The 16,498-nt window shown below is 40.3% G+C and overlaps 1 protein-coding gene across 13 annotated transcripts in view; it reads left to right on the top strand.

Annotated features, from left to right (window-relative positions):
* Positions 1-2,852: 2,852 nt before the first annotated feature.
* The window catches only part of trappc9 (trafficking protein particle complex subunit 9), a 650,990-nt gene continuing 637,344 nt past the window's right edge, over positions 2,853-16,498 (top strand). For 7 of the 13 annotated variants that reach the window (XR_011352375.1, XM_069921673.1, XM_069921672.1 and 4 more), the window contains exon 1: positions 2,854-3,150. The gene's annotated coding sequence lies outside the window, so the exon portion shown is untranslated. Of the gene's footprint in view, positions 3,151-16,498 lie in introns of all 13 variants that reach the window. The other 6 variants (XM_069921676.1, XM_069921675.1, XM_069921674.1 and 3 more) reach the window with 3 other exon arrangements.

Here is a 16,498-nt window from a genome sequence, read left to right as displayed (position 1 = left end):
ACAAACATAATTCTGACGAGGATATATTTTATCCTTATTTCATTGTCGCTGTGTCCAAATCCTGAAAGTTGGAATCTAATAACATTTTAGGACCTCTTCACCAAAAGGACTGCAGCAGTTCAGGAACTTAGCCTCACCAGGACTGCATCATGTCTGTCTTTTTTAAAAAAAAAATCATTTACCTTGTTTACCCTTACCTGTAATATTATGTATCAAGTGTTTATGGATTATTTTGTGGCAAAAATTAAGACAAAGTAATGTACTGTATTGATTGTCCTTGATTCTTCTGTTAATTTTCTCTGGAGTTTTTATCCTGAAATCTTTCCAACAACTCTGTACTTTCTCTTTCCAAGCTCTTCTTATGCATAAATTTTCACATGAGCTTGTTCCTACCAGTCAATCTTTCTCGAACCATTGTTTATCGTTACCTTTACTTGGGTATGTTGCAACAGAATAATGGATATCTCAGTAAAATATCAAGTGCCCTGATCAAAATCCTTATTATTGACCTTACAGAAACAACATCTGGACTTGACATTACACACAAAATATGATATAAACTAAATAAAGAGGATGCATCCATCTTTTACATGGATAGAAAGTTAAAACAAGTGCAGAATAAAAGTCACAGAGCAGAATACACCAGCAGAAATTGCATTTGTTACCTTTTCTAGGGCATATTTGTAGTCGACATTGACATGACTTTCAAACAGCACAACCCAGATTTCAATGTTATTTATCACTACATTTAAATGAGAAACATATTAACGTTGGAAATGTGGTGAGCTAACATAACAGCATCAACTTGCAAGCTTGCTTTAATGATGTAATTGAAGAATAAGTTAATTCCAGGATGCGAAAGATAATTCTAGAGATCTTCAGAAAATGACTTTATGGGGTCTAAGAAATATAAATTGAATTGAATTGAAATGTTTGTTGCCATACCCTGGAAAGTGTGTTCTCCAGGCAAGACAAACCACACTTAAGTTCAGCAGGTAGCACAATAATAAAACAAAAGTGTAACATAGTGTTGCAGTAAGTTAAAGAGAGCAGTGTATAATTTTATAATGACTAATAGCAGGGTGAAAAAGAAAAAGAACAGTCATAACAGTGCAAGTTTATTAGACTGAAGAGAAAGTTTGGTTCACTTCACATCTTCCATGGTCTCTGATCCTCCCAAAATTTCTTTCAGCCAAATATATCCTTAAATTAGAGACAACTTTGTAATATGGGATACTTAGCATGTGACTTGTATGCTTCCATCGCCCATAACTAATGAAAAGATAATGACTGTGTATTGGACACAGAATAAATGTTGGACAGGATTTTGAGAGATGAGAAAAACTGATATTGCAATATGAACATGAAGAAATGAAGAAAATAAAATTGATACATAAGTAAATGAATGAAGCCAGTACAAACAACATGAGACATGGATATTAGAAGGCAGGAAGCTGACCCTGTCTGAGTAAGATAAGAATCTCCTAGAGAATCAGCAAGTTCACTAACTGAAGGAGATAAGGACAGACAATTGATGATAGAAGTAGAGTTAGTCTGAACGAGATAAGGGTCTCCAAGCCCCAGATAGAATTAGCAAGGCTTGCATAAATAATTAGAAAACCTTAGACACTATTAGCCAGTTCTACATATATAATTAATAAGCCATACACAGATTTATCAAGTTATGCATATTTAATTAGTAAACCCTAGACAGGATTAGCGAACTCTGCATATGAAGGGACTGTAGCTCTGAGAGTTGGAAAGGTGTGAATGGGGACAAGGGCAAGGTTATGAATAAGGACAATGGGGATAATGACATGAGAAGACACCGACAGGATACCCCCTGGTCCTCCAAGTGTACAGAAACAGCAAGTAGGCAGGCAGGATTGCCTAATGCCAAACCTCTCCAGCAGGAGGCAGAAGAATGTATACTGAGATAAACTGTATAAAAGTTGGGTGAGCCCCAGTGCATGTGTGTATTCCCAGGGTAAGGGGAAGCACCCAACTTTGCATTGTTCTTTGTTCTCAATTTTTGTCTCGAGCAATTTCTTTAAAGGTAATTCTGTTTCTAACAGGATCACATAAATGTTTCCATTTCTGATCATATTCGTGCCATGGACTATATTTATATCCCATCAGCAGTTGTAGAAGTGTGAAATTTCCCCTTAAAGTCCCGATGGCTGGCAGTAATGAAATTGATCTGCGCAGCACCATACATCAATGTGTATCGTGCAGTAGAATATCGACAGCATCAAATTTTAAATTGCGTGGTGGGGAGAAAAATCAGTGCAGGAAAGGTTTGTGATTTGGTAGAAAGTGCAGAGATGACATCATAAAAATGATGGCGGTGCCAGGCAAGAGCATCATAACGTGTGAATCAGAATCAGAATATCTTGTTGTTCTGCGGCAGCATCACACTGCAAACATTCAGGTTAAAAAATATAGTGCAAGAGAAAGGAAAACGAAATAAGGCCGGGAAACAGTTGAATCCTTATTCAACTCTTCCCATGACCATGGATTTTCTCATTTCCTTTCGAGTGCAAATCGGATTTTAAGTTGGAAATAAAATCTCGTCGTTTGTCAACGCGGACGAAGTTGGGTGCTTTCTGGTAAACTCAACGCCTGCCAAGGGCTTGGCAACCCAATGCCTCTAATTCCCCGTTGCGCAGAGTATCCACTAAGGGCAACATCCACCCTCTACCGAAAGGCCTGGATTTGTTCCTGGACTGATCACGCATCTGTAAATGAAAGGTCCCGTCTATTTCGGGCACGGCAGGACTGGACGCGGACGCCGCCGGCGAGGGCAGCAGCTGAGCAGAGAAGACGTCATCACTGATGTGACATGTGCACTTCACATGGGGGCGGGGAGAGCGCGCGCCTGTCGTGCACGAGCCTGACCCATCACGTCAGCTCTTCCCGAAACCTTTGCGGCCGAACGCGACGTTGAATGACAGGTGTAGACGCGAGACTGACCGGGCACGAGCCGGAGGAGTCCGAGTGTGATGGCATGAGCCTGTCGACCAATTAAAACCATTAACAACAAAAGGACAACGACTTCCTGACTCGCGTGCCGGGTGACATCCGATGCAAACTTCTAAGAGCGCTTCCGTGCCCATCTCGCGTCGGCTTTCCCCGCTGTCTGAGGACAAGGTATGTTCCGACATTCAATTTGGTTTGCATTTCATGGAGCATCATTGGAGCATGTGGAGCTCCTTGAACTGGGGTCGCCAGTGTTGGAGGAGTGTTGCTATTGACAGGGTTAGACCGGGGCGGCTAAAATGCAAAAAAACCCGCCAGTTTATTATATTTAACTTCTGCTCTAAACTAAAGAGTTACCTGTTGTTACATCAATGATGCGCCTGGAGTCGATTGGTTGAGTCTGGGCGGCTACTGGATCGCTCGTACCTGGAGCGTTTTGGTGCAGCTCGGGCCTTGTGTGTTTCCTGGTTTCTCTGAAACTGGGATTACGTTTTGTTTGCATTAACATTATTTGACGAAGGCTTAAACGATCACACAGCCTTTCGCCAGTGAACATTAAAAAAGGCGTTCAAAATTCGAGATGGTAAAGTCAGTGTCAAGGTTGGCAGAGGCAGGATAAAGTGGGATCAATGGAGTAGAACTTCTGTTTGAAAACACTTAAATATATGTGGTCAAATGAACGTAACTCTCCATTCAAAACTGATTTTAAAATGAAATATTCTGTTAACAAAGAATAGTTAAATTTAGATTGCTTGTTATAATAGCAAATAGTGAGAAAAAGATTGGGAAATCTGTTGGCACATTTGGCAAGTCTTGATGGTAAAATTCCGTGTCTTGAGCCTGAATTAAAAATATAAAAATAATGTAGTGATTAAAAATTAAATGATTTGTTGTTCATTTTCTTCTGTCATGGTCAAAAGTTGATTTCAATAGAAGCAGTTTTAATCTTCATTTTATTTTATCATGTTCCCCCCCCTCCCCCACAAAATGTTATTTTCATAAAATGTTTCATCAGCTTTTCTTTTCCCATGCTATCCTTGGGTCATGCATTTCATTCAAACATCTGGTAAATGGTGGTCATGGAAAGGAAATTGAGATTGACGATGATTGGATAGAATTATAGAACATGATCACACAGAAATAGGCCCCTTTAACCCTTCTCGTCTGTTCAGAACCATTTGTTTTCTAGTCCCACTGATCTGCGCACATTCAATAGTCTATCCCATCCATGCACCTGTCAAAATTCTTCTTAAATGTTAAACCTGAGCTTGCATTCACCACCTCAGCTGTCAGCCCATTCCTCACTCACTCCAGTCTGTCTGAAGAAGTTCCCCTAAACTTTTCCCCTTTCACTCTTAACCCATGTACTCTGCTTTGAACCTCATGAACCCTCAGTTTAAAAAGCCTATCTACATTGTCACCGCCCTCCATTCTAAATATCACTGTCAACTTGGAAATCAGAAGAGAGCCTGAGAGTACAGCAATGGTACATAGAAATGAATAAATGTATTCCATTGGAAAAAAATAACATGTAATTTAAAAAATAGTCACATTATTTGAATAAATTTGGGAACCGTACATGGAACACAACAGAGAGGGCTTGCCTCTGACTTCCACGCCCTAAAATGATAAAGTGAGAAGAAGACAAAATGACCTGATCCAGGATGTAAAAGTAGATGACACAATTTTCTTGTTTATTTTCATTATGTGATGACATTGTTTAATGGTTTTATTGTGTTGTATATGTTGAACGTGTAATGGGTTTGGAAGGGGGTGGGAAGGAGGGAGAGAAGGTAGGGGGGTAAAAAAGGGGAGAAAATGTCACTGTGTATATTTAAGAGGGAAATGTTTGTATGTATTTTGATTGATATGGTTCATAGTGTGAAAAAAATTCTAAATATCACTGTCAAATTTTTCTTCCTTCTTCTGTGCTCCAGGGAATAAAGTCCTAAACTGTTTAAAATTTCCCTGTAACTCAGATCCTGAAGTATACACCAGATTTGTCTTCACCAGTGTCTTGTCCAACTTTACCATAACGTCCCAGCTCCCATACTTAATACTTTGATTTATGAAGGCCAATATGCCAAAAGCACTCTTTACATCCCTCTCCATATGTGATGCCACTTTCAGGGAATTATGGATCTGCATTTCCAGGTCCCTATGTTCTACCACATTCCTCAGTGCCCTACCATTCACCGTGTATGCCCTTTCTTGGTTTGTAGCACCTCACACTTGTCTGCATTAAATTCCATCTGCCATTTTTCATCTCATTTTTTTCCCAGCTGGTCCAGATCCCTCTGCAGGTTTTGAAAACCTTTTTCGCTCTCCACAACACCTCCAATCTTAGTGTCATCTGCAAACTTGCTGATCCAATTTACCACATTATCCTCTGGATCATTTATATAGATGACAAACAATAATGGCCCCAGCACCAATCCCTGAGGCACACTACTAGTCTAGCCATTATTGAATCCAGTTCACTACTTCACCATGAATATGTTTGAACCTTTTTGACTAACTTCCCACGTGGGACCTTGTCAAAGGCCTTTCTTAAGTCCATGTAGACATCCATAGCCTTTCCTTCATCAATTTTTCTGGTAACCTGCTTGAAAAACACTATCAGATTGGTTAAACATGACCTACCATGCACTAAGCCATGTTGACTAACCCTATTCAGTTTCTGGAATTCCAAATAATTGGATATCCAATCTCTTAGAACACTTTCCAATATTTTACCTACTGTACTGATGTTAAGCCTATTATTTCCAGGATTATTTTTAGAGGCTTTTTTTAAACAGCAGAACTCCAAACCTCTGGCACCACACCCATGGCTAAGGACCTTTTAAATGAATAGTTCTCAACCTTTTTCTTCCACTCACATACCACTTTTAAGTATTCCCTATGCCATAGGTGCTCTGTGATTAGTAAGGGATTGCTTAAAGTGGTATGTGGGTGGAAAGAAAGTTTGAAAACAAACCACTGTTTTTATTTTGCCAATTTGACTCGTTATGTACACGGGTTTCATAACCCCAAAAGAAATGGGCCAGTGACAATTTTTCTCAAGCACAATATTTCAGAAACAATTGGGTCGAGAGCAGTGATTCTCAACCTTCCCTTCCTACTCACGTACCACTTTAAGCAATCCCTTATTAATCACAGAGCACCGATGGCATAGGGATTACTTAAAGTGGTATGTGAGTGGAAAGAAAAATGTTGAGAGCCATTGTTTTAAATATTTCTGTCAGAGCCCCTGCTATTTCCAGCTCTAGCTTCTCTCAAGGTCCAAAGGACACCAAGCTCTTCCTCCTCTTTAATCTGTATAGGGTCCATGACTTCACTGCGTGTTTTCCTTATTTCCTATTACTCTGTGTCTGTTTCCTGAGTGAATATTGATTGGGGTGGGGTGGGGGGTGGGGGGGAACATTTAATATCTCCTCCGGCTTCAGACAAAGCCAACCACTCTGATCTTCAAAGGGACCAATTTTGATCCTTGCTATCCTTTTTGCTCTTAATAAACCTGTAGAAACCCTTAGGATTTTTCTTCACATTGTCTTTCAAAGTAATCGTGTCTTTTTTTTGCCTTCCTGATTTCTTTCTTGAGGTTTCTCTTGCATTTGTCATGCTCCTCAAGTACCTAATTTGCTCCATGTTACCTTTACCTGCTATACACCTCTCTCTGAACCAATCCCCAATATTCCCCAAAAACCAGAGTTTTCAATGCCTGCTAACCTTGCTTTTAATCCTGACAGGAACATACAAACTCTGTACTTTCAAAATTTCACCTTTATAGTTCCTCTACTTTCCTCGCACATCCTTGCCTGAAAACACCATATCCCAGTCCACGCAGAATAGATCCTTTCTCATTTCTTCAAAATTCTCCAATTTAGAATCTCAACTCAAGGCCCAGACCTATCCTTCTCCATAATTGAAACTAATGGCATTATGATCACAGGACCCAAAATGTTCCCCTAAGCATACTTCTGTAACCTGCCCTGTGTCACTTCCTTAAAGGAGATCCAGTGTTGCATTCTCTGTAGTTGGTACCTCACTACAACTCCCTATCACTACAACTCTTTTCTTCTCCTCCCTTGCCTTAGAGTTCCTTTTTATTTCCCTTATTCCAAATTAAACATTCGGCAGCCAGTCCTCTCATCTTGCATGAACCACAAGGGCTTCAACCAGGCTCTCTTCCAAAAGATTCCCAGCTTGTCCTGTTTCAGTTCCAGCAATGTCTGCTGGCTGACACTGTCAGAGTCTCTTCTTTCTCTCTCTCACACTGACTGAGAGAAAGCCTGTTTGACTTTCTCTCCTTGCAAAACCACATGACCCTCTTACAACAGCAAAACTCCAGCCTGCTCTTTCATCTGTTGCCTTGATAACAATAATCCATTAGTGACATCTTTTGAGCACTCTTCAAAGCTCTTGCAAAAAGGTGTGAGAAGCCACTATGTCTCCAGTATTTCAAATAAGATCTGTTTTAAAGTGTTTGCATGTAACCAACTGTAACAAACATCTCAATTTATCTCCCAAAAACATTTCTATATACTCTGTCACACAAGCCATCCAGCCCTTTTACAGTATGGAAGTCCCAGTCAATATGTGGGAAATTAAAATACCCTACTATCACAACCTTATGTTGTCTGCTATCTCTCTACAGATTTGATCCTTCAATTCTTTTTGACTATTGGGTGGTCTATAATACACCCCCATGAGTGTGGTCATACCTTTCCTGTTGCTCCACTCCACACATATAGCCTCAGTAGACAGGCCCTCTGGTCTGTCCTGATCAAACAGAGTTGTGATATTTTCCCTGATGAGGAATGTCACTCCTCCTCCTTCTCTTTCCTCTCCCCCCCCCCCCCCACCCCCTGTCTTATCGCATTTTAAAGCAACGGAAGCCCAGAACATTAAGCTGCCAGTCTTGCCCCTCCTGCAACCAAGTTTCACTAATGGCCACAATTTACATACCAATCCATGCTGTAAGCTTTTCCTACACATCTCTTTGCATTGAAATAGATGCACTTTAGAAAATTTTCACCACATATAACCTGTTGACTTCCAATGGTGCATGCAATTTTCACATTATCTTTTTCCTCCTCCACTCCACTATCTGCTCTGGCACTCTGGTTTCCATCTCCCTGCAAATCTAGTTTAAACGCACAGGCGCAGCACGAGCAAACAATCCTGTCGGAACAGGTCTCACCTTCCATGGAAGACAGCCCAATGATCCAGAAACCTGAAGCTCTCCTATGTCTTTAGCCATGTGTTAAGCTGCATTATCCTCCTATTTCTAACCTCACTAGCTCGTGGCTCAGATAGAAAGCCCGAGATCACAATCCTGGAGGTCCTGTCCTTCAATCTTGCACCTAACTCCCTGAAATTCCCTTGCAGGACCTCCTTACCTTTCCTACCTTTGTCATTGGACCCTATATGGACATGGCATCTGGTTGCTCACCCTCCTTCCTAAGAATCTTGGATCCTGGCACCAGGGAGACAACATACCATCTGGGATACTCTATCTCTTCCACATAACCTCTTATCTGTTTCCCTAACTATGGAATTCCCTATCACTACAACTCTTTTCTTCTCCTCCCTTGCTTTAGCTACATGACCAGACTCTGTGCCAGAGTTCTGATCGACCTGGGTTGTCCCTGGTAGGTCATACCCCACTTAACAGTATCCAAAATGGTATACTTATTGAGGGGAAAGGCCTGTAATGCTTGCCTGTTCCTTTTCCCTCCGTTTGTGTTGTGCCATTTGCATGGGTTGGCTCAAGTCCACGTGTGCTGGCTTTAACCAATCAACAGTGAAAAGTTCCTCCCTGCCCCTAATGTCCAGAGTAAAAGCTTTGACCGATTGCTGGAGGAACTTGTATGGGCCCTCATAAGGGTGCTGCAGGGGGACCAGGTGTGGGTCTCGCTGGACGAAAACGAACTCTGCTGAGTCCAGCTCTTTGGGGACGTTCGCCGGGTGCTTGCAGAGGTTGGTTGGCGATGGGTGTTAACAAGGTGAGCTTGCTGCGGAGGTCTGTGAGAAGCGTTGGGGTCTCACCTTTCGGCCCAGCGTCTGCTCTGAGAAACTCCCCTGGCAGCGACAGTGGTGCACCGTAGATGAGCTCTGCGGACGAGACTTGGAGGTCTTCCTTCGGAGCCGTTCGAATGCCAAGCACGAAGGACTCTCAACTCTGTTCCAGTGTCCACCAGGAAACGCTGACCATTGGATTTGTCTACCACGTGGAGGAGGCTGTTCGTGTGGCCAGCCGTCGCAGCCGTCAGCGGTGGCTGGCCTGGTCGTTTCCCTGGTACGAGCAGGGTTGGTGTCATTTGCAAGCTTGTGCGCCCCAGCGTTGGTGATAGAAGCACCAGGTCGACTGGTGTTCCTCGATCTTCTGTCTGGGGGCAGGCTGTGGTTGGGTGGGTGCAGGTGGGTGACCTGGTTCATAGTGGCCTCATTCTCTCTCTTCATCTGCCACAACATGTCGGCGTGGGCTGTGACCTTCCTGGGGTCTGAGAAGTCCTCGTCCGCTAGCAGTAGCTGGATGATCACTGGCATTTGTTCAAGGAAAGCTTGCTCAAACATCAGGTCTCATACTAAATTTCTCAAAAATCTATTCGGAGCAAAACCCCTGGTATCTGGCACCTACAGCGAGTAGGTGTATTTTCTGGTTGCTTGAGACTTACTCTTCCAATGCCTAACTAATACACCTGCATTAAGAATAAACAGATTAAAAGATAAAAATACTACTGTATATTGAACTTGGAATGAACAAACTTCACTTGCATAAACATTTAAACTTTAAAGTATTTTATTTTATTTTCAGTCACATTGATTGAAAACATTTAACTGTTGCTGCATCTTCAGGTTCCACCCCCTCCATGGAGCTGCCTGAAAGTTGAACAGTAATGTTATAGATAATTAACCCCTCCCCTTACAGATTAAAGCCTCTGACCTAAGCAGGGATAAGGAGAGACTTTAAGAAAGTCATGTGAACACCAAGCAGCATTGACCATCTCTTTATGCTATTGCTTTTTCACACAACTTTATTCAAACATCTGCCATGAGCAAGGCATTCTGCTGGCTGAATATTTTCTCCCATCTTCACCAAAGTTTTGTGTTATTTCCGAACATTTATTTTTACAATTAAAAAAAAAATTAAGCTATTTTCCTCTTTTTTTTGTAGGTTGCTTGATATTTTACTTTATTTTGATGGTAGATTGCTGAATTATCTGATTTATTTTGTGTCATTCTTGTAATTTCCATTCACTTGAGTGATATCCTGGACAATTTTTAATTGTCCGTGGAGTTGGAGAGGTATATTTTATTGTATAATCCCCAGTTAACTTGGGTTTATCAACTATTTTCTATTGTGTTGAGTTTTAAGGAGTGCATACTTAGTCATCTGTTAAATGATGCAGCAGTTTAAGTATTTATTCCTTCTTTGTTTTCTGCTCTTTCATCTACCCATACTTTCAGAATAATGTCAATCTAATTATATTGCATTACCTCATCCTTGCAAAATAGAAGATGTCTCTTTGTTACGTGCACTTTACTATGCAATGTTGAAAATGTCTCTTTGCCCCATGCAGTTTACCTTGCAACCTCGAAGACTTGAAGACTTCTTTGTGTCCCTGTGGACACAATGTTATCTATGCTGAAATCCTTCATTTGAAAGTAGTATGTTTGGCACCAGGCTGTGATGACTTAGAATTTGTGGAATGCAAAAATGAAGAATGCACAAGTGTGGGTGATACATTGCAAGGATTCAGAGTTGCTCTGTCACAAGTAATGGAGATTACTAGAACCAAGAGATAATTTTGAGGACATGGAGGGAAAAAAAAATGATTCCACAATCTGTGTTTCCTCACTCCAAAAAAAACACGCACACACAAAACTTCTGGATAATTATAGACTTGTTGCAATGATTACATTGTCAGTAATTGAAATGTTCTTCTGTATGGTTAAGTTTCCCTGTATGACATTGGGTGCTGACATCTGAGAAGGCTATGAGACTAATTGTTTTGTGTAATAAATTAATTTTTCCAAGTTTTTAAAAAAAAACACGACACCAACATTGATGGTATAGTGGACAGTGAAGAAGATTATCTAAGATGACCACAGGATCGAGATGAATAGAGAAAGTTGGCTAAAGAATGGCAGGTGAACCTTGATTCCAACAAACAGTGGTAGGTTAATCCACAAGGGCTCACTAGTGTGACAGATTATGTTATATTTTATATTATGTATAGATATGTTTTTTGAAGATAGGTTTGGGGTTTTAGTGTAGCTCACAAACCGATATAAACATTTCAAAACAGATCTCATTTTAAAATGCAAGAGTTATGCAAAAAGTGGTGCCTACAAGTCTGCAAAGACATAGACTCCTGTGCTGGAGATTTTCACAAGGAGGTGCAAATGGAAGAGCCCATCTCAGGAAACTGATAAGATCTCTCATGAAGTGATTTTGGGAGTCAGCGAGCTGTTATGGTGGAGTGTGCTGTTTTAGGAAGGTCATGTGATTTTGCAAGCAGAGAGAGTCAAACAGGTTTTTCTCTAGGAGTGTGACCGAGAGAGAGAGAGAGAGAGAGAGAGAGAGAGAGAAAATGCTGGTTTTCTGCAGTGGCTTTTGGAAGCTTGTTTGAAACCTCATTTTGAAGACGGGTTGTGAGTTCTGAGTTCAGCCTGGTCAAAGTCCTTGTGGTCCACACAAGAGAGCGCTGGCTGTATAATGTTTTGCTTGAGATAAGGGAAACAGAAAAGGAACTCTGTGGTGACCTGAAAGAAAGAGATTATCATCTGGAAAACCCTGATGGGGCAAGTTTCTTCAGCAAGACACTGAAGTGGCAGATCGGAAGGAATCAGTTTGTGTATGTCCAACGGGCAACAAATCTCTCTCTGAAAACCAATAAGAATCTTCCTGAGTGGTAACCATTTACTTTTCAAGCACCAAAGCCTGGTGAAGATTCTTAAAAGTTAAATTCTGTGCACAGTATAAGAATTGCCTGATACTGGTGAACTTGGAGGAGTGAGAAGTGAGACTGGACTGTCAATCAAAGAACCTTTCTGAACACACATTACATACACGTGCACTTAGAATTAGAAGGGGGTTAAGTTAAATTAATAGTAATAAGTTAAAGTTTAATCCTGCTTTTATGTTAAAGAAAATTAAAAGTAACTTTTGTTTAAGTAACCATTTGTCTTGGTCAATTTTTATTGCTGCTAGGTTTAGGGGTCCTCTGGTTCCCTAACAGTAGGGCCCTGGGAGTTTTGTAGAACAGATAGTGAGGGACATAGGTACATAGTTTCATGAAAATGGTGACACTGATAGACAGGGTGGTGAAGAAGGTGTTTGGTATGCTTCGTTAGTCAGGGTATTGAGGATAGGAACAAGAATGTTGTGGTGAAACTACGCAAGACATTCAAGAGCCTAAATGGTGAATTCTGCACAGTTCTTGTTCCTTGGCTTGAAGAAAGATGTCCTGAAGCTGGAAAGGATGCAGGATAATTCACAAACATGTTGTGAGAACTGGTAGTCTTGAACTGTAAGGAGAAGCTGGTTAGGCTGGGGTTTTTCTTCTAAGTGGGTATTGGGGCTGAGAAGGGACTTTGGAGCAGTTTATAACATCATGAGAAGCATAGGAAAGGTAAATGTTCAGTGTTTTCCCCCAGGGTGGGGGAAATACAAAACTAAAAGGCATATTTTTAAGGTGAGAGGGAAATTATTTTAAAAGGAACTTGAGATTTTTTTCACACAGAGGGTGATGGATATATGAAAAAAGCTGCCCAGAAGTAGAGGTGGAGATGTTTGTAATGTTTAAAAGACATTTGGACATGCACATTGATAGGAAAGGTTGAGGTGAACCCAGGCAAATGGGACGAGCTTGGTTGGTATGGACAAGTGAGCTGAAAGGCCCAACTGACTCTGAAACTATCCAAGATGTAGGTATACACTTCCTGGGGATTTCTGTCTCAATTTTCCTGTAATTTCCTATGTATTTTAGGGTTAAGGATTTTTTAACATATTTGAACATTTGTATCTCAGAATTTGTTTATTCTGTCTTCAAGCAATCTTTGGTGGAAGGCGAATGAAAAAGATGTAGAGGAATGCCATCACTTTCAAGTCATGTATTATCTTAAATTGGAGTTATATTGGTCTTCCTTTGCTGATGGTCAAAATTGAAGACTCTGTTATTTGTGGACATTCATAAGATGAGCTGCAGTGGCTCAGAAAGATGGCACATCACGAACTTCACAGGAGTGATTCATGGATGTTCAATGTGACTGACAGCGACTTATCCCACACAATAGTTCTACACCATTATTTTCTTCCTTATCCCAGATAGTAGTTCTCAGCTCTGCCTCCAATGGACTTGTACTAGCTCCTGCTATTTTTCCTTTCCAAATATTTTTAAGATGTCCTTGGAATAAATTGTGTATATTTTTATTATTTAATCTAATTTTATTATTCTTTATTAACTTTTTTTTCCATTTATTGTTTCTTAAAATGCTGCCTGTTCGAAGTTTAACATTCTTCTTGGAGATATAATTCTCTTTGAAGAACAACAAGGTGGATAAATCACCAAGGTCTGATGGGATATATCCCAAGTTATTGAAAAGAGCAAGTGAAAAAATTGGCAAGACTTTGACAAAGATATTTGGATCCTCACTGTTTACGGGAGAGATCCCAAAGGACTGGAGAGTAGCCATTATCTGACTTTTGCTCAAGATGAGGTAAAAAGAATACTCCAGAAAATTGTAGGTTTGTAAGATTCCTCTTTGTCAGAAGGAAACTACTTATTTGGGTATAGATTTATCTACATTTGGTAAGTCATTAAGATTAGGGATGGTAAGCATGGTGAAGGGCTGGTCATTTCTGCCACTTGATAGAGTTTTATTTTGAGGAGTTGACAAAGCTGGTGGATGAGAATAGCGCAGTGAATGTTGTATAGCAGACTTTTTAGAAAGGTGATTGATGGTATGTCCTGATAGTTCTGTCTGGGAGTTGCAGATTTATGGGTTCCATTGTGAGTTGATAGTTTGGATATGGAATGGGGTGGCCCATAGAAACCAGAGGGTAGGTGTGGAAGATTCTGATTGGAGACCTGTGACCAGTGGTGTTGTGCAGGGAAAGGTGTTGGTGCCCCTTGTTTGTAATGAATATAAATGACTTGGATAAAAACGTAGATGGGCGGTGTTGCAGTGAAAGAACAGATTCAACAGGCCTCAAAAGTAAGGACTCTGAACAGTGGAGAAGATTGCAACAGGGATAAAAGACGTAGACACACACAAAGCTAGTTACAATCCAGCAAAGAAAAAAAAACCCAATACGGTACCCCTATGCTATTCGGAACACTAATTAAAACGTTGCACACCTCACCAAACTTTTTTCCAGCATTGTTCCACGATATTCAGCCTGGAGTGAAGCAGAATGGAAAGAGGAAGAGCTGAGCATACATTGCACCCTTTATAGTACTGGAGAATGGGGGGGGGGGGGGGGGGGGGGGGAGTCCAACCCATCTAATTTTCAGGGGTCCAATGGCTCAGTGCCAACAAGGTTTAATCAATTACAAAGGCCAATGGTCCGAGGCCAAGTACAAGGGTATTTAAAGGGGTCAGTGGTCAGATGTGCATTGATGGGTGGGGCAGGCCAAACCTTGATTGGCAGGTGGTGTGTCTTCCAACCAGGAAATGAGAAGTGCTCTCAGATGACAGCCATGAGGCTCCACAATACAATCCACCCCTCAGAAGTCACACCACTCGCCAATCATTACATGGAATACAGTGAAAAGGAAACTAATATATCCTAATGGAAGTAGACAATATCTTGCTCTTAACCAATTCATAAATCATGATTACAACTATTTATAAGTTTTTTGTATATTTTATTTTTTATTTGCATCAATACAAGTACATTATTTATCTATATCAAAGAGAATAATAAACAATGATGCAAAAAGTATACAAATTTTCATATTTTCTCCCCCTCCCTCCCCAAAAAAGTAGGAAAGATAGATGAAAATAAAAGAAAGCCTGCCTGATAATCATATAACCTTCATTGACTAGTTAAATTTCAAATTTACATAATAATCTTGAACCTTAAATTAACTGAGGTGAGTTGGAGTTGGAGCGGGAGTGGCGGACGCTGAAGATGAAGTCATAGCAATAAAATCCAAATAAGGTTTCCAAATCTTGTCAAATTTTTCTGGTTGATTCCATAAATTATACATTATTTTCTCTAATTGTATACAATTTAGTAATTGCATTTGCCATTTATTCAACCTCACATTATTGTCTAATTTCCACATTACAGCTATACATTTATTTGCTATTGCTACACTTAAAAACTTCTTCTGATAAATATCTAACTTCAAATCAAAAATATCTCCTAATATTTTGGGGTCTTTCAAAATTTGCATCTTCATAACTGATAACCCATACTTGTATCCTCCCAAAATGTTTCTATTTTTTCACATTACATGTAAAAAATGTTCCAACTTCTTTATTACATCTAAAACAATGATCAGAACAATTTGAGTTAATTCCATGTAATTTATATGGGTATAATATAACTGATGTAATAAATTAAATTGTACCATTTGGTATCTAACATTAATTGTATTAGTTACACTTTCATAACATAATTTTGACCATATTTCTTCTTGATTTGCATACTTAAATCTCTTTTCCATCTCAATTTAGATTTAAATAGATCATTTTTCTGCATAGTCTCTTGCAATTTTATTTATATATTAGTAATAAATCTTTTAATAAATGTACCAGTTATTAAGTATTGAAATGGACTTTGGTCAGGTCATCTAAAATTTGTCCCTAACTTTCTATTTAAATATGATTTAAGCTGATGATAAGATGGTATTATTTGGTATCTTTGGCTTGGCTTCGCGGAGGAAGATTTATGGAGGTGTAATGTCCACATTAGCTGCAGGCTCGTTTGTGGCTGACAAGTCTGATGCGGGACAGGCAGACACGGTTGCAGTGGTTGCAAGGGAAAATTGGTTGGTTGGGGTTGGGTGTTGGGTTTTTCCTCCTTTGTCTTTTGTCAGTGAGGTGGGCTCTGCGGTCTTCTTCAAAGGAGGTTGCTGCCCGGCGATCTGTGAGGCGCCAAGATGCACGGTTTGAGGCCATATCAGCCCACTGGCGGTGGTCAATGTGGCAGGCACCAAGAAATTTCTTTAGGCAGTCCTTGTACCGCTTCTTTGGTGCACCTCTGTCTCGGTGGCTAGTGGAGAGCTCGCTATATAACACAATCTTGGGAAGGCGATGGTCCTCCATTCTGGAGACTTGACCTACCCAGCGCAGTTGGATCTTCAGTAGCGTGGATTCGATGCTGTCGGCCTCTGCCATCTCGAGTACTTCGATGTTGGAGATGAAGTCGCTCCAATGAATGTTGAATCCTCAACATTATTTGGTATATTGTACTTTCAATTGGTCAAAAGTAAAGAAAAAAAACAAAAACACGAGGACGTGCATTGAAGATGAGAGAGGAAGTATTAGGCAGATATGA

This window comes from Narcine bancroftii, chromosome 2 (assembly GCF_036971445.1).
Source record: "Narcine bancroftii isolate sNarBan1 chromosome 2, sNarBan1.hap1, whole genome shotgun sequence".
Lineage (NCBI taxonomy): Eukaryota > Metazoa > Chordata > Chondrichthyes > Torpediniformes > Narcinidae > Narcine > Narcine bancroftii.
This window is presented reverse-complemented; position numbering and strand designations above follow the sequence as displayed.